This window comes from Ambystoma mexicanum, chromosome 11, assembly GCF_040938575.1.
Source record: "Ambystoma mexicanum isolate Mex_15411 chromosome 11, UKY_AmexF1_1, whole genome shotgun sequence".
NCBI lineage: Eukaryota > Metazoa > Chordata > Amphibia > Caudata > Ambystomatidae > Ambystoma > Ambystoma mexicanum.
In genome coordinates, this window is record NC_090934.1 from 821,353,637 (window position 1) to 821,374,027 (window position 20,391).

At 46.8% G+C, this 20,391-nt stretch overlaps 13 non-coding genes across 13 annotated transcripts; all 13 read right to left on the bottom strand.

Annotated features, from left to right (window-relative positions):
* Nucleotides 1-211: 211 nt before the first annotated feature.
* Nucleotides 212-285, bottom strand: TRNAN-GUU (transfer RNA asparagine (anticodon GUU)). Its single transcript has one exon. It is a non-coding gene; the product is annotated as a tRNA-Asn (tRNA).
* A 1,790-nt stretch (nt 286-2,075) lies between these two features.
* TRNAW-CCA (transfer RNA tryptophan (anticodon CCA)) lies at nt 2,076-2,147 on the bottom strand. The gene has a single exon. It is a non-coding gene; the product is annotated as a tRNA-Trp (tRNA).
* A 305-nt stretch (nt 2,148-2,452) lies between these two features.
* Nucleotides 2,453-2,526, bottom strand: TRNAN-GUU (transfer RNA asparagine (anticodon GUU)). Its single transcript has one exon. It is a non-coding gene; the product is annotated as a tRNA-Asn (tRNA).
* Nucleotides 2,527-4,316: 1,790 nt separating this feature from the next.
* TRNAW-CCA (transfer RNA tryptophan (anticodon CCA)) lies at nt 4,317-4,388 on the bottom strand. Its single transcript has one exon. It is a non-coding gene; the product is annotated as a tRNA-Trp (tRNA).
* A 313-nt stretch (nt 4,389-4,701) lies between these two features.
* TRNAN-GUU (transfer RNA asparagine (anticodon GUU)) lies at nt 4,702-4,775 on the bottom strand. Its single transcript has one exon. It is a non-coding gene; the product is annotated as a tRNA-Asn (tRNA).
* A 1,790-nt stretch (nt 4,776-6,565) lies between these two features.
* TRNAW-CCA (transfer RNA tryptophan (anticodon CCA)) lies at nt 6,566-6,637 on the bottom strand. Its single transcript has one exon. It is a non-coding gene; the product is annotated as a tRNA-Trp (tRNA).
* A 305-nt stretch (nt 6,638-6,942) lies between these two features.
* TRNAN-GUU (transfer RNA asparagine (anticodon GUU)) lies at nt 6,943-7,016 on the bottom strand. Its single transcript has one exon. It is a non-coding gene; the product is annotated as a tRNA-Asn (tRNA).
* A 1,790-nt stretch (nt 7,017-8,806) lies between these two features.
* Nucleotides 8,807-8,878, bottom strand: TRNAW-CCA (transfer RNA tryptophan (anticodon CCA)). Its single transcript has one exon. It is a non-coding gene; the product is annotated as a tRNA-Trp (tRNA).
* Nucleotides 8,879-9,191: 313 nt separating this feature from the next.
* On the bottom strand, nt 9,192-9,265 carry TRNAN-GUU (transfer RNA asparagine (anticodon GUU)). The gene has a single exon. It is a non-coding gene; the product is annotated as a tRNA-Asn (tRNA).
* Nucleotides 9,266-11,055: 1,790 nt separating this feature from the next.
* TRNAW-CCA (transfer RNA tryptophan (anticodon CCA)) lies at nt 11,056-11,127 on the bottom strand. The gene has a single exon. It is a non-coding gene; the product is annotated as a tRNA-Trp (tRNA).
* Nucleotides 11,128-11,440: 313 nt separating this feature from the next.
* Nucleotides 11,441-11,514, bottom strand: TRNAN-GUU (transfer RNA asparagine (anticodon GUU)). The gene has a single exon. It is a non-coding gene; the product is annotated as a tRNA-Asn (tRNA).
* Nucleotides 11,515-13,304: 1,790 nt separating this feature from the next.
* TRNAW-CCA (transfer RNA tryptophan (anticodon CCA)) lies at nt 13,305-13,376 on the bottom strand. The gene has a single exon. It is a non-coding gene; the product is annotated as a tRNA-Trp (tRNA).
* A 313-nt stretch (nt 13,377-13,689) lies between these two features.
* TRNAN-GUU (transfer RNA asparagine (anticodon GUU)) lies at nt 13,690-13,763 on the bottom strand. The gene has a single exon. It is a non-coding gene; the product is annotated as a tRNA-Asn (tRNA).
* Between the last annotated feature and the right edge of the window lie 6,628 nt (nt 13,764-20,391).

Here is a 20,391-nt window from a genome sequence, read left to right on the forward strand (position 1 = left end):
GCTTCCTTCTGTGCATCAGTACACGCTGCAGCCAAACCCTTCCCATGAAGTCTTGATGTTTATGAATTGAATGGCAAGTTTTGAAAAACTAAAGAAAGCGAGAAGAATTGCTTGCAGTTTATTGGATTTTTTGGACGTCAGCAGACGAGACCTGCGAGAGGTAAACAGAAGTTCATAGTTGGTCATGCTGAATTTTTGAGCCAAAATGCACCGTCCCTGGGTGGGCTTGAACCACCAACCTTTCGGTTAACAGCCGAACACGCTAACCGATTGCGCCACAGAGACTCATGCAGTTCTTACACAGGGGCCTGATTGGTGTGCTGTTTGCTTATGCTTCCCAGGCAACCTGAAAATATTTCTAAAATAGCTCTATTTCCCACAGCAAATCAGGGTATCAAGCACTTCCCAACCTCCCCTAATCTACAAACACAGGGGATTTAGTAGAGGACAGAGCCCATCAACAGTGCACCAAATGTCCTCTTTGTAGGCATAACTTGCTATGAGGAGAAAGCCACAGTTGCGCACTTGTGTTAAAAGGGGACAGTAGGCTGAACCCAGAGAACACGGGAGAAATGACTCAGGTTTACTGAGTGGAACACTCTGTGTCTTTGTGCCAAAAACAGCAGCGTCTTTTCGGTTAACAGCCGAAGGCGCTAACCAATTGTGCCACAGAGACTCACTGGCATGTGTGTTCTGCCTTTGGCCTGATTGCATTGCTATTTTTTTCTGATTGGCAGAAAACCTGAACTTTTTTCTGAAAAAGGCATGCCTCTCTTAGCACTGCAGTGCATTAGACTGCTCCCTTGCTTCCCTGAGTCCCCAAATACACAACCACCTTGGGCACAATAGAAGACACATTCCAGCAGATTTAGCAAGAGTGCACCAAGGTTTCTATATGTAGGTACCTTGCTGAGAAGCAAGACCTGCAGTTGCATTCTTCTGTTAAAAGAGGGCAGCAGAGTGCACCAAGAGAACTTGGGGGAAGTAGCTTATGTTAACTACTTGCCATGATCTTTATAGATCCCTCTGTTTGACTGGGTGAATTCTAATTTCTGGGGTAGAGTAAGCAATTTTTGGATCTAGATGCTGTGCGCAACAGGAATGCTATATACTGCACTGTACTGCTACTGAAAAGTTACCAATTTTACAGGATGCTCAGGTAAGCTTTGTTTCAGAAAACAACTTGCTAGAGGCCCTAGGACAGATTACTGGGACAAAGGAAGAGGGTTTGGGGATTAGCACATCTCCTATGAAAGGTACAGTCACGCCCGAGACAACTCTGAGTGCCTCCTCAAATTCTAAGAAATGCGAACTGGGGTCCTACGCCTTTTATTGCCAGTGGATCTTTGTGTTTCAGACAAATGTGCACGCCTCCCAGAGCCCCTAGCAATGCACTTAGGGAAAGGGGGGAAGGTGCTGTGAAGCCCTCTCGCTGACAATGTCTCTCTTGTCTATAATGTAGCTATGAGAGAGAGAGAAATAGGCAATGCAAGAGTGAAAAAGTAAAATGGAAATGTGTCTACTGAGACCAGTATAAGGGGAAATTCTCACAATCCAGGACCGACAGTTGATTGGGAGGGCGCTTACAGGTTTCCGACACCAGACCGGTACCTGAACTCACAAACCCAAACTGCAAAGTGATGCCCATTGCCACTAGACTGCCGACCCCCTTTCGGGGCCCCAACATATATCCTTTAGTCACACCTAGAGTTCCCAGGACAGTGCAGCATTCAGCGATTACACGAAAATTTTGACAGCGCTAGGAGGCCATGCAAATGGCAGAGGTATGTTTTACAAAGCCCACGTAGCGTGCACAAAACAGCACATCAGTCAGGCCCACTTGAAGAGATGGTAAAGAGGAAATACTTCTGCTGCATCCAGTAAAACATAGAGATTGGCCTGCTTTAAAGGTTGACCATGTCCTTCATGGGTGTCTGTCAATATGATACTTCCCTGCTGCAAAGCTTACATTCGAAACGCCAGACCAACTAGGCCCAGAGCACAAAGATGCAGTCAGGTTGAAATAACGAGATACTGAAGAGCAATTTTGTATTTCAGAGTGGGAAAAGGAAGTATGACCCCGACGTGATTTGAACGCACAACCTTCTGATCTGGAGTCAGACGCGCTACCATTGCGCCACGAGGTCCTTGTGGCAATCCACCTGGTGTGTCTGATGACAGAATAAAGGTAGGAGACGTACATGCACCTGCAGAGCCTCATTGCTTCTTTAGGTAGACTGGCTAGGATAGCTTCCTTCTGTGCATCAGTACACGCTGCAGCCACCATGAAGTCTTGATGTTTATGAATTGAATGGCAAGTTTTGAAAAACTAAAGCAAGCGAGAAGAATTGCTTGCAGTTTATTGGATTTTTTGGACGTCAGCAGACGAGACCTGCGAGAGGTAAACAGAAGTCCATAGTTGGTCACGCTGAATTTTTGAGCCAAAATGCACCGTCCCTGGGTGGGCTTGAACCACCAACCTTTCGGTTAACAGCCGAACGCGCTAACCCATTGCGCCACAGAGACTCATGCAGCTCTTACACAGGGGCCTGATTGGTGTGCTGTTTGCTTATGCTTCCCAGGCAACCTGAAAATATTTCTAAAATAGCTCTTTTTCCCACAGCAAATCAGGGTATCAAGCACTTCCCTACCTCCCCTAATCCACAAACACAGGGGATTTAGTAGAGGACAGAGCCCATCAACAGTGCACCAAATGCCCTCTGTGTAGGCATAACTTGCTATGAGGAGAAAGCCACAGTTGCGCACTTGTGTTAAAAGGGGACAGTAGGCTGAACCCAGAGAACACGGGAGAAATGACTCAGGTTTACTGAGTGGAACACTCTGTGTCTTTGTGCCAAAAACAGCAGCGTCTTTTCGGTTAACAGCCGAACGCGCTAACCAATTGCACCACAGAGACTCACTGGCATGTGTGTTCTGCCTTTGGCCTGATTGCATTGCTATTTTTTTCTGATTGGCAGAAAACCTGAACTTTTTTCTGAAAAAGGCATGCCTCTCTTAGCACTGCAGTGCATTAGAGTGCTCCCTTGCTTCCCTGAATCCCCAAATAAACAACCACCTTGGGCACAATAGAAGACACATTCCAGCAGATTTAGCAAGATTGCACCAAGGATTCTATATGTAGGTACCTTGCTGAGAAGCAAGACCTGCAGTTGCATTCTTCTGTTAAAAGAGGGCAGCAGAGTGCACCAAGAGAACTTGGGGGAAGTAGCTTATGTTAACTACTTGCCATGCTCTTTATAGATCCCTCTGTTTGACTGGGTGAATTCTAATTTCTGGGGTAGAGTAAGCAATTTTTGGATCTAGATGCTGTGCGCAACAGGAATGCTATATACTGCACTGTACTGCTACTGAAAAGTTACCAATTTTACAGGATGTTCAGGTAAGCTTTGTTTCAGAAAACAACTTGCTAGAGGCACTAAGACAGATTATGGGGACAAAGGAAGAGGGTTTGGGGATTATCACATCTCATATGAAAGGTACAGTCACGCTCGAGACAACTCTGAGTGCCTCCTCAAATTCTAAGAAATGCGAACTGGGGTCCTACGCCTTTTATTGCCAGTGGATCTTTGTGTTTCAGACAAATGTGCACGCCTCCCAGAGCCCCTTGCAATGCACTTAGGGAAAGGGGGGAAGGTGCTGTGAAGCCTTCTCGCTGACAATGTCTCTCTTGTCTATAATGTAACTATGAGAGAGAGAGAAATAGGCAATGCAAGAGTGAAAAAGTAAAATGGAAATGTGTCTACTGAGACCAGTATAAGGGGAAATTCTCACAATCCAGGACCGACAGTTGATTGGGAGGGCGCTTACAGGTTTCCGACACCAGACCGGTACCTGAACTCACAAACCCAAACTGCAAAGTGATGCCCATTGCCACTAGACTGCCGACCCCCTTTCGGGGCCCCAACATATATCCTTTAGTCACACCTAGAGTTCCCAGGACAGTGCAGCATTCAGCGATTACACGAAAATTTTGACAGCGCTAGGAGGCCATGCAAATGGCAGAGGTATGTTTTACAAAGCCCACGTAGCGTGCACAAAACAGCACATCAGTCAGGCCCACTTGAAGAGATGGTAAAGAGGAAATACTTCTGCTGCATCCAGTAAAACATAGAGATTGGCCTGCTTTAAAGGTTGACCATGTCCTTCATGGGTGTCTGTCAATATGATACTTCCCTGCTGCAAAGCTTACATTCGAAACGCCAGAACAACTAGGCCCAGAGCACAAAGATGCAGTCAGGTTGAAATAACGAGATACTGAAGAGCAATTTTGTATTTCAGAGTGGGAAAGGGAAGTATGACCCCGACGTGATTTGAACACACAACCTTCTGATCTGGAGTCAGACGCGCTACCATTGCGCCACGAGGTCCTTGTGGCAATCCACCTGGTGTGTCTGATGACAGAATAAAGGTAGGAGACGTACATGCACCTGCAGAGCCTCATTGCTTCTTTAGGTAGACTGGCTAGGATAGCTTCCTTCTGTGCATCAGTACACGCTGCAGCCAAACCCTTCCCATGAAGTCTTGATGTTTATGAATTGAATGGCAAGTTTTGAAAAACTAAAGCAAGCGAGAAGAATTGCTTGCAGTTTATTGGATTTTTTGGACGTCAGCAGACGAGACCTGCGAGAGGTAAACAGAAGTCCATAGTTGGTCACGCTGAATTTTTGAGCCAAAATGCACCGTCCCTGGGTGGGCTTGAACCACCAACCTTTCGGTTAACAGCCGAACGCGCTAACCGATTGCGCCACAGAGACTCATGCAGCTCTTACACAGGGGCCTGATTGGTGTGCTGTTTGCTTATGCTTCCCAGGCAACCTGAAAATATTTCTAAAATAGCTCTTTTTCCCACAGCAAATCAGGGTATCAAGCACTTCCCTACCTCCCCTAATCCACAAACACAGGGGATTTAGTAGAGGACAGAGCCCATCAACAGTGCACCAAATGCCCTCTGTGTAGTCATAACTTGCTATGAGGAGAAAGCCACAGTTGCGCACTTGTGTTAAAAGGGGACAGTAGGCTGAACCCAGAGAACACGGGAGAAATGACTCAGGTTTACTGAGTGGAACACTCTGTGTCTTTGTGCCAAAAACAGCAGCGTCTTTTCGGTTAACAGCCGAACGCGCTAACCAATTGCACCACAGAGACTCACTGGCATGTGTGTTCTGCCTTTGGCCTGATTGCATTGCTATTTTTTTCTGATTGGCAGAAAACCTGAACTTTTTTCTGAAAAAGGCATGCCTCTCTTAGCACTGCAGTGCATTAGAGTGCTCCCTTGCTTCCCTGAATCCCCAAGTACACAACCACCCTGGGCACAATAGAAGACACATTCCAGCAGATTTAGCAAGATTGCACCAAGGATTCTATATGTAGGTACCTTGCTGAGAAGCAAGACCTGCAGTTGCATTCTTCTGTTAAAAGAGGGCAGCAGAGTGCACCAAGAGAACTTGGGGGAAGTAGCTTATGTTAACTACTTGCCATGCTCTTTATAGATCCCTCTGTTTGACTGGGTGAATTCTAATTTCTGGGGTAGAGTAAGCAATTTTTGGATCTAGATGCTGTGCGCAACAGGAATGCTATATACTGCACTGTACTGCTACTGAAAAGTTACCAATTTTACAGGATGTTCAGGTAAGCTTTGTTTCAGAAAACAACTTGCTAGAGGCACTAAGACAGATTACTGGGACAAAGGAAGAGGGTTTGGGGATTATCACATCTCATATGAAAGGTACAGTCACGCCCGAGACAACTCTGAGTGCCTCCTCAAATTCTAAGAAATGCGAACTGGGGTCCTACGCCTTTTATTGCCAGTGGATCTTTGTGTTTCAGACAAATGTGCACGCCTCCCAGAGCCCCTAGCAATGCACTTAGGGAAAGGGGGGAAGGTGCTGTGAAGCCCTCTCGCTGACAATGTCTCTCTTGTCTATAATGTAGCTATGAGAGAGAGAGAAATAGGCAATGCAAGAGTGAAAAAGTAAAATGGAAATGTGTCTACTGAGACCAGTATAAGGGGAAATTCTCACAATCCAGGACCGACAGTTGATTGGGAGGGCGCTTACAGGTTTCCGACACCAGACCGGTACCTGAACTCACAAACCCAAACTGCAAAGTGATGCCCATTGCCACTAGACTGCCGACCCCCTTTCGGGGCCCCAACATATATCCTTTAGTCACACCTAGAGTTCCCAGGACAGTGCAGCATTCAGCGATTACACGAAAATTTTGACAGCGCTAGGAGGCCATGCAAATGGCAGAGGTATGTTTTACAAAGCCCACGTAGCGTGCACAAAACAGCACATCAGTCAGGCCCACTTGAAGAGATGGTAAAGAGGAAATACTTCTGCTGCATCCAGTAAAACATAGAGATTGGCCTGCTTTAAAGGTTGACCATGTCCTTCATGGGTGTCTGTCAATATGATACTTCCCTGCTGCAAAGCTTACATTCGAAACGCCAGACCAACTAGGCCCAGAGCACAAAGATGCAGTCAGGTTGAAATAACGAGATACTGAAGAGCAATTTTGTATTTCAGAGTGGGAAAAGGAAGTATGACCCCGACGTGATTTGAACACACAACCTTCTGATCTGGAGTCAGACGCGCTACCATTGCGCCACGAGGTCCTTGTGGCAATCCACCTGGTGTGTCTGATGACAGAATAAAGGTAGGAGACGTACATGCACCTGCAGAGCCTCATTGCTTCTTTAGGTAGACTGGCTAGGATAGCTTCCTTCTGTGCATCAGTACACGCTGCAGCCACCATGAAGTCTTGATGTTTATGAATTGAATGGCAAGTTTTGAAAAACTAAAGCAAGCGAGAAGAATTGCTTGCAGTTTATTGGATTTTTTGGACGTCAGCAGACGAGACCTGCGAGAGGTAAACAGAAGTCCATAGTTGGTCACGCTGAATTTTTGAGCCAAAATGCACCGTCCCTGGGTGGGCTTGAACCACCAACCTTTCAGTTAACAGCCGAACGCGCTAACCGATTGCGCCACAGAGACTCATGCAGCTCTTACACAGGGGCCTGATTGGTGTGCTGTTTGCTTATGCTTCCCAGGCAACCTGAAAATATTTCTAAAATAGCTCTTTTTCCCACAGCAAATCAGGGTATCAAGCACTTCCCTACCTCCCCTAATCCACAAACACAGGGGATTTAGTAGAGGACAGAGCCCATCAACAGTGCACCAAATGCCCTCTGTGTAGGCATAACTTGCTATGAGGAGAAAGCCACAGTTGCGCACTTGTGTTAAAAGGGGACAGTAGGCTGAACCCAGAGAACACGGGAGAAATGACTCAGGTTTACTGAGTGGAACACTCTGTGTCTTTGTGCCAAAAACAGCAGCGTCTTTTCGGTTAACAGCCGAACGCGCTAACCAATTGCACCACAGAGACTCACTGGCATGTGTGTTCTGCCTTTGGCCTGATTGCATTGCTATTTTTTTCTGATTGGCAGAAAACCTGAACTTTTTTCTGAAAAAGGCATGCCTCTCTTAGCACTGCAGTGCATTAGAGTGCTCCCTTGCTTCCCTGAATCCCCAAATAAACAACCACCTTGGGCACAATAGAAGACACATTCCAGCAGATTTAGCAAGATTGCACCAAGGATTCTATATGTAGGTACCTTGCTGAGAAGCAAGACCTGCAGTTGCATTCTTCTGTTAAAAGAGGGCAGCAGAGTGCACCAAGAGAACTTGGGGGAAGTAGCTTATGTTAACTACTTGCCATGCTCTTTATAGATCCCTCTGTTTGACTGGGTGAATTCTAATTTCTGGGGTAGAGTAAGCAATTTTTGGATCTAGATGCTGTGCGCAACAGGATTGCTATATACTGCACTGTACTGCTACTGAAAAGTTACCAATTTTACAGGATGTTCAGGTAAGCTTTGTTTCAGAAAACAACTTGCTAGAGGCACTAAGACAGATTACGGGGACAAAGGAAGAGGGTTTGGGGATTATCACATCTCATATGAAAGGTACAGTCACGCTCGAGACAACTCTGAGTGCCTCCTCAAATTCTAAGAAATGCGAACTGGGGTCCTACGCCTTTTATTGCCAGTGGATCTTTGTGTTTCAGACAAATGTGCACGCCTCCCAGAGCCCCTTGCAATGCACTTAGGGAAAGGGGGGAAGGTGCTGTGAAGCCTTCTCGCTGACAATGTCTCTCTTGTCTATAATGTAACTATGAGAGAGAGAGAAATAGGCAATGCAAGAGTGAAAAAGTAAAATGGAAATGTGTCTACTGAGACCAGTATAAGGGGAAATTCTCACAATCCAGGACCGACAGTTGATTGGGAGGGCGCTTACAGGTTTCCGACACCAGACCGGTACCTGAACTCACAAACCCAAACTGCAAAGTGATGCCCATTGCCACTAGACTGCCGACCCCCTTTCGGGGCCCCAACATATATCCTTTAGTCACACCTAGAGTTCCCAGGACAGTGCAGCATTCAGCGATTACACGAAAATTTTGACAGCGCTAGGAGGCCATGCAAATGGCAGAGGTATGTTTTACAAAGCCTACGTAGCGTGCACAAAACAGCACATCAGTCAGGCCCACTTGAAGAGATGGTAAAGAGGAAATACTTCTGCTGCATCCAGTAAAACATAGAGATTGGCCTGCTTTAAAGGTTGACCATGTCCTTCATGGGTGTCTGTCAATATGATACTTCCCTGCTGCAAAGCTTACATTCGAAACGCCAGAACAACTAGGCCCAGAGCACAAAGATGCAGTCAGGTTGAAATAACGAGATACTGAAGAGCAATTTTGTATTTCAGAGTGGGAAAAGGAAGTATGACCCCGACGTGATTTGAACACGCAACCTTCTGATCTGGAGTCAGACGCGCTACCATTGCGGCACGAGGTCCTTGTGGCAATCCTCCTGGTGTGTCTGATGACAGAATAAAGGTAGGAGACGTACATGCACCTGCAGAGCCTCATTGCTTCTTTAGGTAGACTGGCTAGGATAGCTTCCTTCTGTGCATCAGTACACGCTGCAGCCAAACCCTTCCCATGAAGTCTTGATGTTTATGAATTGAATGGCAAGTTTTGAAAAACTAAAGCAAGCGAGAAGAATTGCTTGCAGTTTATTGGATTTTTTGGACGTCAGCAGACGAGACCTGCGAGAGGTAAACAGAAGTCCATAGTTGGTCACGCTGAATTTTTGAGCCAAAATGCACCGTCCCTGGGTGGGCTTGAACCACCAACCTTTCGGTTAACAGCCGAACGCGCTAACCGATTGCGCCACAGAGACTCATGCAGCTCTTACACAGGGGCCTGATTGGTGTGCTGTTTGCTTATGCTTCCCAGGCAACCTGAAAATATTTCTAAAATAGCTCTTTTTCCCACAGCAAATCAGGGTATCAAGCACTTCTCTACCTCCCCTAATCCACAAACACAGGGGATTTAGTAGAGGACAGAGCCCATCAACAGTGCACCAAATGCCCTCTGTGTAGGCATAACTTGCTATGAGGAGAAAGCCACAGTTGCGCACTTGTGTTAAAAGGGGACAGTAGGCTGAACCCAGAGAACACGGGAGAAATGACTCAGGTTTACTGAGTGGAACACTCTGTGTCTTTGTGCCAAAAACAGCAGCGTCTTTTCGGTTAACAGCCGAACGCGCTAACCAATTGCACCACAGAGACTCACTGGCATGTGTGTTCTGCCTTTGGCCTGATTGCATTGCTATTTTTTTCTGATTGGCAGAAAACCTGAACTTTTTTCTGAAAAAGGCATGCCTCTCTTAGCACTGCAGTGCATTAGAGTGCTCCCTTGCTTCCCTGAATCCCCAAATACACAACCACCCTGGGCACAATAGAAGACACATTCCAGCAGATTTAGCAAGATTGCACCAAGGATTCTATATGTAGGTACCTTGCTGAGAAGCAAGACCTGCAGTTGCATTCTTCTGTTAAAAGAGGGCAGCAGAGTGCACCAAGAGAACTTGGGGGAAGTAGCTTATGTTAACTATTTGCCATGCTCTTTATAGATCCCTCTGTTTGACTGGGTGAATTCTAATTTCTGGGGTAGAGTAAGCAATTTTTGGATCTAGATGCTGTGCGCAACAGGAATGCTATATACTGCACTGTACTGCTACTGAAAAGTTACCAATTTTACAGGATGTTCAGGTAAGCTTTGTTTCAGAAAACAACTTGCTAGAGGCACTAAGACAGATTACTGGGACAAAGGAAGAGGGTTTGGGGATTAGCACATCTCATATGAAAGATACAGTCACGCCCGAGACAACTCTGAGTGCCTCCTCAAATTCTAAGAAATGCGAACTGGGGTCCTACGCCTTTTATTGCCAGTGGATCTTTGTGTTTCAGACAAATGTGCACGCCTCCCAGAGCCCCTTGCAATGCACTTAGGGAAAGGGGGGAAGGTGCTGTGAAGCCCTCTCGCTGACAATGTCTCTCTTGTCTATAATGTAACTATGAGAGAGAGAGAAATAGGCAATGCGAGAGTGAAAAAGTAAAATGGAAATTTGTCTACTGAGACCAGTATAAGGGGAAATTCTCACAATCCAGGACCGACAGTTGATTGGGAGGGCGCTTACAGGTTTCCGACACCAGACCGGTACCTGAACTCACAAACCCAAACTGCAAAGTGATGCCCATTGCCACTAGACTGCCGACCCCCTTTCGGGGCCCCAACATATATCCTTTAGTCACACCTAGAGTTCCCAGGACAGTGCAGCATTCAGCGATTACACGAAAATTTTGACAGCGCTAGGAGGCCATGCAAATGGCAGAGGTATGTTTTACAAAGCCCACGTAGCGTGCACAAAACAGCACATCAGTCAGGCCCACTTGAAGAGATGGTAAAGAGGAAATACTTCTGCTGCATCCAGTAAAACATAGAGATTGGCCTGCTTTAAAGGTTGACCATGTCCTTCATGGGTGTCTGTCAATATGATACTTCCCTGCTGCAAAGCTTACATTCGAAACGCCAGAACAACTAGGCCCAGAGCACAAAGATGCAGTCAGGTTGAAATAACGAGATACTGAAGAGCAATTTTGTATTTCAGAGAGGGAAAAGGAAGTATGACCCCGACGTGATTTGAACACACAACCTTCTGATCTGGAGTCAGACGCGCTACCATTGCGCCACGAGGTCCTTGTGGCAATCCACCTGGTGTGTCTGATGACAGAATAAAGGTAGGAGACGTACATGCACCTGCAGAGCCTCATTGCTTCTTTAGGTAGACTGGCTAGGATAGCTTCCTTCTGTGCATCAGTACACGCTGCAGCCAAACCCTTCCCATGAAGTCTTGATGTTTATGAATTGAATGGCAAGTTTTGAAAAACTAAAGAAAGCGAGAAGAATTGCTTGCAGTTTATTGGATTTTTTGGACGTCAGCAGACGAGACCTGCGAGAGGTAAACAGAAGTTCATAGTTGGTCATGCTGAATTTTTGAGCCAAAATGCACCGTCCCTGGGTGGGCTTGAACCACCAACCTTTCGGTTAACAGCCGAACACGCTAACCGATTGCGCCACAGAGACTCATGCAGTTCTTACACAGGGGCCTGATTGGTGTGCTGTTTGCTTATGCTTCCCAGGCAACCTGAAAATATTTCTAAAATAGCTCTATTTCCCACAGCAAATCAGGGTATCAAGCACTTCCCAACCTCCCCTAATCTACAAACACAGGGGATTTAGTAGAGGACAGAGCCCATCAACAGTGCACCAAATGTCCTCTTTGTAGGCATAACTTGCTATGAGGAGAAAGCCACAGTTGCGCACTTGTGTTAAAAGGGGACAGTAGGCTGAACCCAGAGAACACGGGAGAAATGACTCAGGTTTACTGAGTGGAACACTCTGTGTCTTTGTGCCAAAAACAGCAGCGTCTTTTCGGTTAACAGCCGAAGGCGCTAACCAATTGTGCCACAGAGACTCACTGGCATGTGTGTTCTGCCTTTGGCCTGATTGCATTGCTATTTTTTTCTGATTGGCAGAAAACCTGAACTTTTTTCTGAAAAAGGCATGCCTCTCTTAGCACTGCAGTGCATTAGACTGCTCCCTTGCTTCCCTGAGTCCCCAAATACACAACCACCTTGGGCACAATAGAAGACACATTCCAGCAGATTTAGCAAGAGTGCACCAAGGTTTCTATATGTAGGTACCTTGCTGAGAAGCAAGACCTGCAGTTGCATTCTTCTGTTAAAAGAGGGCAGCAGAGTGCACCAAGAGAACTTGGGGGAAGTAGCTTATGTTAACTACTTGCCATGATCTTTATAGATCCCTCTGTTTGACTGGGTGAATTCTAATTTCTGGGGTAGAGTAAGCAATTTTTGGATCTAGATGCTGTGCGCAACAGGAATGCTATATACTGCACTGTACTGCTACTGAAAAGTTACCAATTTTACAGGATGCTCAGGTAAGCTTTGTTTCAGAAAACAACTTGCTAGAGGCCCTAGGACAGATTACTGGGACAAAGGAAGAGGGTTTGGGGATTAGCACATCTCCTATGAAAGGTACAGTCAAGCCCGAGACAACTCTGAGTGCCTCCTCAAATTCTAAGAAATGCGAACTGGGGTCCTACGCCTTTTATTGCCAGTGGATCTTTGTGTTTCAGACAAATGTGCACACCTCCCAGAGCCCCATGCAATGCACTTAGGGAAATGGGGGAAGGTGCTGTGCAACCCTCTCGCTGACAATGTCTCTCTTGTCTATAATGTAACTATGAGAGAGAGAGAAATAGGCAATGCGAGAGTGAAAAAGTAAAATGGAAATGTGTCTACTGAGACCAGTATAAGGGGAAATCCTCACAATCCAGGACCGACAGTTGATTGGGAGGGCGCTTACAGGTTTCCGACACCAGACCGGTACCTGAACTCACAAACCCAAACTGCAAAGTGATGCCCATTGCCACTAGACTGCCGACCCCCTTTCGGGGCACCAGCATATTTCCTTTAGTCACACCTAGAGTTCCCAGGACAGTGCAGCATTCAGCGATTACACGAAAATATTGACAGCGCTAGGAGGCCATGCAAATGGCAGAGGTATGCTTTACAAAGCCCACGTAGCGTGCACAAAACAGCACATCAGTCAGGCCCACTTGAAGAGATGGTAAAGAGGAAATACTTCTGCTGCATCCAGTAAAACATAGAGATTGGCCTGCTTTAAAGGTTGACCATGTCCTTCATGGGTGTCTGTCAATATGATACTTCCCTGCTGCAAAGCTTACATTCGAAACGCCAGAACAACTAGTCCCAGAGCACAAAGATGCAGTCAGGTTGAAATAACGAGATACTGAAGAGCAATTTTGTATTTCAGAGTGGGAATAGCAAATATGACCCCGACGTGATTTGAACACGCAATCTTCTGATCTGGAGTCAGACGCGCTACCATTGCGCCACGAGGTCCTTGTGGCAGTCCACCTGGTGTGTCTGATGACAGAATAAAGGTAGGAGACGTACATGCACCTGCAGAGCCTCATTGCTTCTTTAAGTAGACTGGATAGGATAGCTTCCTTCTGTGCATCAGTACACGCTGCAGCCAAACCCTTCCCATGAAGTCTTGATGTTTATGAATTGAATGGCAAGTTTTGAAAAACTAAAGCAAGCGAGAAGAATTGCTTGCAGTTTATTGGATTTTTTGGACGTCAGCAGACGAGACCTGCGAGAGGTAAACAGAAGTTCATAGTTGGTCATGCTGAATTTTTGAGCCAAAATGCATCGTCCCTGGGTGGGCTTGAACCACCAACCTTTCGGTTAACAGCCGAACGCGCTAACCGATTGCGCCACAGAGACTCATGCAGTGCTTACACTGGGGCCTGATTGGTGTGCTGTTTGCTTATGCTCCCCAGGCAACCTGAAAATATTTCTAAAATAGCTCTATTTCCCACAGCAAATCAGGGTATCAAGTACTTCCCTACCTCCCGTAATCCACAAACACAGGGGATTTAGTAGAGGACCGAGCCCATCAACAGTGCACCAAATGCCCTCTGTGTAGGCATAACTTGCTATGAGGAGAAAGCCACAGTTGCGCACTTGTGTTAAAAGGGGACAGTAGGCTGAACCCAGAGAACACGGGAGAAATGACTCAGGTTTACTGAGTGGAACACTCTGTGTCTTTGTGCCCAAAACAGCAGCGTCTTTTCGGTTAACAGCCGAACGCGCTAACCAATTGCACCACAGAGACTCACTGGCATGTGTGTTCTGCCTTTGGCCTGATTGCATTGCTATTTTTTTCTGATTGGCAGAAAACCTGAACTTTTTTCTGAAAAAGGCATGCCTCTCTTAGCACTGCAGTGCATTAGACTGCTCCCTTGCTTCCCTGAGTCCCCAAATACACAACCACCTTGGGCACAATAGAAGACACATTCCAGCAGATTTAGCAAGAGTGCACCAAGGTTTCTATATGTAGGTACCTTGCGCAGAAGCAAGACCTGCAGTTGCATTCTTCTGTTAAAAGAGGGCAGCAGAGTGCACCAAGAGAACTTGGGGGAAGTAGCTTATGTTAACTACTTGCCATGCTCTTTATAGATCCCTCTGTTTGACTGGGTGAATTCTAATTTCTGGGGTAGAGTAAGCAATTTTTGGATCTAGATGCTGTGCGCAACAGGAATGCTATATACTGCACTGTACTGCTACTGAAAAGTTACCGATTTTACAGGATGTTCAGGTAAGCTTTGTTTCAGAAAACAACTTGCTAGAGGCACTAAGACAGATTACTGTGAAGTGGGAGAATGGAAAACCAGGCTCCCGTCCTTCACCTCTCGCTCTTGGCCTAGAGGGTCACGGCCCAGACACCCGCCACGAGAAGAGTTTGTCCATTTACCAGACGACCAAATACCCTGGTACAGGAACATACGGATGTGTCCATCTGCCTGCCCAACAGCCCGCACTGGCCATGCCGACACCTGCGGTTCGGATCAGCTAGACTAAAATCCACACGTCGTTAGAGATGCCATGACGACCTAGACAACGGGAAGCACTTCTGTACAAATATACACACTGAACATTTCCACACCAATCTACACGAAGAACATACTCAGTGCTCTGACGTAGGCGACAGGCATATTCACGGACGTGCATCTTTATTATTTTTATATAGGCTTTCAGAATGCAGAAACGCAAGACGCATCATGAACTCATTTATAACGCTTGCTCACGCTTCTCTTGAAACCATTACCACCATAGAGATATACTGGAAACACGATATTGGTCATGGAAATATATGCTATTATAACCTAAAAGCACCTATGCACCAAACGGACTAATTATGCACCAGGCCCAAGTAGGCCTCAACCAAGAGCTCCCGTGGACATTAGCAAAGCACGAGTTAGGTTGCTGATCCTGCAGAAAGAACCCAGTGGAGCAACCAGCCAAGGTCGTAATGTTGCAAACTCACAGTCCAAGAACACATCATCAAAGGCACGATGTTGCAACCTCGCACCCCGCGTACCAACGTTAAAGTCACGCCGGCAAATTAAACCAGACGCGCAGTAGAAAAAGCAATATTAATTGTGCAGAATTCTGCCTCTTTCACGGTCCCTCCCCACGTGACCAAGCCGAACTTGACGAGATGCCAAAGCCCAGGAGGAAAAAGGCGTCTGGGTCCCTCGCTACGAGACACAGGCCAATACACTTGAAAGGCTCAATGGACATCTGCTGCAGTGGGAGCGGTCAGCCTTCCACCTATGAATAAATCCTCACATTGTCTGCACGTACCCATATTGAAACATTGTTGCAATCACAGGTACACCGAGAGCTGGGAACAGCGGTGGTCCCAGGCTGGGAAGCTCACGGGTGCACCAATCAGAACATGGGGCTCTCATCTCAGACGTCAGTAACATTAGCCAATCCTCAGGAGTCTTCATGTAACAATTCTTATGTATCTAATTGTAGGGACAACCCAGATATACCACCTGACTACACCTTGTCCACTAGTATCATTCTCTATATGTGTACTATACTAACCCTACCACTCGAGCAACCAATTAAGAGTGGCGATAGGTTTTTTGCTAACTTTTGACGTGACGCAAGTAGCGCGTCATAATACAGTAAAAAGGGCCTGCGAGCCCCACGATTGTGTGTGTCAGGACGAACGCGTGCGCTCCTTGACCCATCCCTGCCGTTTGCATAATAAACAGCAGAAGTTGCCTTGCTCCTTGTGTGTGCCTCATACTCTGTCTCGATCCGAGATATACACGGGAGGAGTTGGGGCCTCCCTGCCCGGAGGTCTGCGGACGGCCCGGCCGACCCCGGCAGAATTTCCCCCCGACAAGTTGGAGGCACTGCTGAGATCTGTTTAAGATCGACTTTATTTTTAATTTTTCCAGGCACTCCCGCTGCGAGGAGGCCCGGCGGCGCGGCCCCCTCTGCCGTTGCCCCCTTCTGAGGACTACAGGACCATCGCGGAGCTGCGAGAGGACCGGACAGCGCAATCCGGATATTGGCCCTCGGGAGCCGGTTGAGAAGTATCCCGCCCGCGGTCGGCGAGTGTCCAGACGTGGTCCAGACGAGGGGAGGTGGCGAGCCGCTTGGAGGGGTGCACGCAGTCGAGCGGCCCTGCATCGAGAGAACTTGGTGAGCATGACACGCACAACAAGCAATGCGAAATTGTGAGGGAGGGGGAGGAAGTAAATAAGGGAGGAGGGAGGTATTGTAAAGCGGCGAAGGTTTAACTGAGTGTTGCTAATGGAATGAATGGTAGCGAAACAAGTGCGAGAGCAGGCGGCTAACGTTACGCGAAAGAGGGGGGCGGGGCACGAAAACATCACGTGCAGCCGCTCGTAACAGTGAGCTAACGTTACGCGAAAGAGGGGGGCGGGGCACGAAAACATCACGTGCAGCCGCTCGTAACAGTGAGCTAACGTTACGCGAAAGAGGGGGGCGGGGCACGAAAACATCACGTGCAGCCGCTCGTAAGACACTGATTGGCCTAAATCGCGACTACGTGTGAGGGTGGGTGTGTGGTTTCCTACGATTTGACATTTATTATTCAATGAGTAGATGAGGTTCCCTATTGTTCGAGCAAGAAACTCAATAGGTAGATGACGTTTCCCTGTGGGCGGTGGCTAGTTACGTAGTTGCCCAAAACGGAAGATAATTGGCTGGTTAAGCCCTCCTGTTGAGGGGCGTATCACACGCGAGGCGACGCAGCGTGCGCAGTCCGGTTATAGTATTGATGAGATTACCTTGTTCCAGGAGAGACAGGAAGACAGCTGTAGGGTTAGCGGGGTAGATTGCAAGTGTATTTTGAATTTAAAGAACATAACACGAATATACCAGTAGCTCGAAGAAATCGGTGACGTCACCAGTAGGGATTTAATAGGATATCGCGAGCATAAGGAACACTGGGTTTGAGAGTGGTGGGGAAGAGAAGCATGATAAAGGAGCTGATACGGAGATAAAATATAAACCAGTGAGTTGAAAGAAGAAGGGGAAAGGGGCGTGGCTGCGCACGGAGAACGCCGGCCACGGCAAGTGTAAAAGGGGGAGGAGAAAGAAGAAACAGGACGACTGTATAAGATCGTCGTAAGGGGTACGCAGCCGCAGGGGGCTGCGTGCGCTTCGGCCGCAGGGGGCCGTAGGGGAAGGAATATAATATAACATCATATTTATTATTATTGCATAATTTGTCAAGGATTGTCGTAAGTCCCCACACTTGCGGGGCGAGGTAAGCAATATAAGGTTGTATATTGTAAACTGCTAGTAAGGGGAAGAGTAACAAGGGGAGTGCAACCATGTCATACGAGAGAGGGTCGGGAGGGTGGGGGAACACCCTCACTACCCCACTACAGCACATATGCACCACACTGCCACCACACAGGGAGAAGTTAATTAAGTACAGCATAGAGTGGACCCAGGGGACAGACAACAAAATGTTAACACCATGGCCGCCTAATGGTAGTTTCGATCCATATGCCCAACATTCACTATTGAACCATCTGCACAATACATACAAGGGGAAGAAGTTGGCAAACCACGTGGAGGTGTTTAACTTATGGAGGATGTTCCAGGGGTCTCGACCAGGACCAAATGGAATGTTCACTATGGGGGAAACACCGGAAGAAAAGGAGATTAAGAAAGAAGGAACGGGTGGGGAAAAGGAGTGCGACAACACAAAGTATACGGGGAACGAAAGACAGGGAGGAGAAAAGGTTGATAAATCAGACGACATAAAAAAGGAACCGAGCAATGAGATACCTATAACCTCGGGAGTGAAAACAGAGGGAGGAGGGTTGTACCCTTTAAGAGAATTAGGAGAAATAGAAGGACAGTTAAGGGCGGCTGAAGGATACTCAAACCCGGCATACAGCCCTCCACCATATGTGGCTCATGGGAAGATACCAATGGGGGAAGGGAGGATTATAGAAGAACAGACTGTAGAGATAGGAAACGATGAGTGGGTAGCTGCACAGATATTGTTGAAATTACGAGGCTCACTAACTGGAGAAGAAAGGGAGGCGGTAAGGAGAACAAACGAGGATGATGCCAGAGAGAGTGAAATGAGGGGAGAGGAGCTACTACGGCAGAAGGAAGAGATTTTGGAGGAAAGATTAGCAAAACTAAGGGATGAGCAGAATGAACTGATCAAACAACTTGAGAGGGAGGAAAAAGAGAGAGTGAGGAAAAGGAAAGATGGTAAGGACGAATTGGAAAGATTAAGGGAACGAAGTGAGGAGCAAAAGAGAGAAACTGAAAGGGTAAAAGCAGCAGCAGATAGGGTATCAAGAGTAGTGCTGAGAGAGAAGAAGAAGGAAGAAGAAGAAAAGGAAAAAGAAATGGAAATATGGAGAAAGAGGATAATATCTGAGACAGCTAAAAAATATGAAGAGGGGAAGGTAATAGAGAGTATAGTAGAAAGAGAAAGGGTGAAATGGGAAAGGAAGAGAGAGGATGAAAGGATATTGGAACAGATGAGCAACGAAGTAATGGAGGAATTAAAAAGGAAAAGGGAGGAAAATAGTAGGGAAATGGAGGAGAGAAGTGAAGAAGGAAGAGAAGGGAGGGGTAGGGAGAGTGAAAGATGGGGAGATGTATATAAAAGCAGGGAGGTAGCAACGACATCAGCACTAGGGGGGACAGTTGGTAACAGCGAAAGAGGAGAAAGAGACCTAATAGATTTGAAAACAGTAACAATAAAAGGAAAAAAGGCAGAGTGGGGGGTGCCATTTATGAGTGATTTTTGCAGTGAGGAGGAAGAAGGAGTGGAGAAGGATGGGAGAAAGAGTGAAAGGGAAAGCTTAGATAAACTGTACCTCACTAGAACGAACATAGATTCGCCCTGGATAAGTAGAAGATGGGGGGAGCTGGAGAGAAGTAAGGAGGAAACGAAAAGAATAGGGGAAACACTAACCAATGAAACCACGCCACCCACATCCCCATCACGCCGCCCTCCCACGTCGCTACCTACATGTTCAACCACCGCACGCTCTCTGCACAGAATAAAGCTCGCGCCCTTCATGAACGAACTTACACCTTATGCATGTCGGCTTAGGGACCTCCCTAGTCGCAGGCAAGACAGACAAATAAACATACCCATATTGAACACAGGGAATGATGAAAGAAGGGGAAAGGAAGAAGAGGGAGGTAGGGGCAAAGGTAGTAAGGAAGAATTTGAAGTAGTAAAAGAAATGGGGGAAGAGGAGGGGTGTGAAGACTCAATATCATGGAGCATAAAGGGTGACACAAGACAGAATGTAATGCCACTGCTGGAGAGAGGAGGGGTTAGACCACAGTATGTACCCTGGAAACATACGGATAAGGAAAATATAAAATGTAGGCTCCCATCATTAAGTGGAGGTGCGGGTAAGTGGATATATGAAATGGAAAAACACACCGCAGGACAGAAGCTAGCAGTAGGAGATGTGAAGGGCCTGTTAATACCAATATTAGGGGACAGAGCGGATGACATTTGGAAAAGAGCGGGATTCCATGGGGTAACAATAACAAACACATCGCATGATGGCGCACCATTTGCAAACTGCAGACATGCGCTATGGCAGGCACTGAGAGTACAGTACCCAGACACATCAGACATAGGAGCCATTACTTCCCGTAAGATGGGTGAAAATGAGGATCCTGTTGATTATATCCAGGATATTCAAGAGAAGTGGCGCATGGAAACTAGAGAACAATGGGACAAAACACCAGCCATATTTTATCATATACTAGTACAAGGGCTCCCAGAAGGAGTTCAGAAACAACTAAAGAAAGTAGTGGGAATGGAAGCAAAACCATGGCCAGAAATACAACTGACTATAGTACATCACTGCAGGACGTGGCAAGGAAAAATGAAACAAAAGGAGGAGGACAGGAAAACAGAAGAGGCCAAATTAGTACAGAAAAAACTTACTAAATATACAATGGAAGGGGCACTAATAACTACGCCCACACCAATGGCCCAAAGCCCAACGCAAGTAGTGGC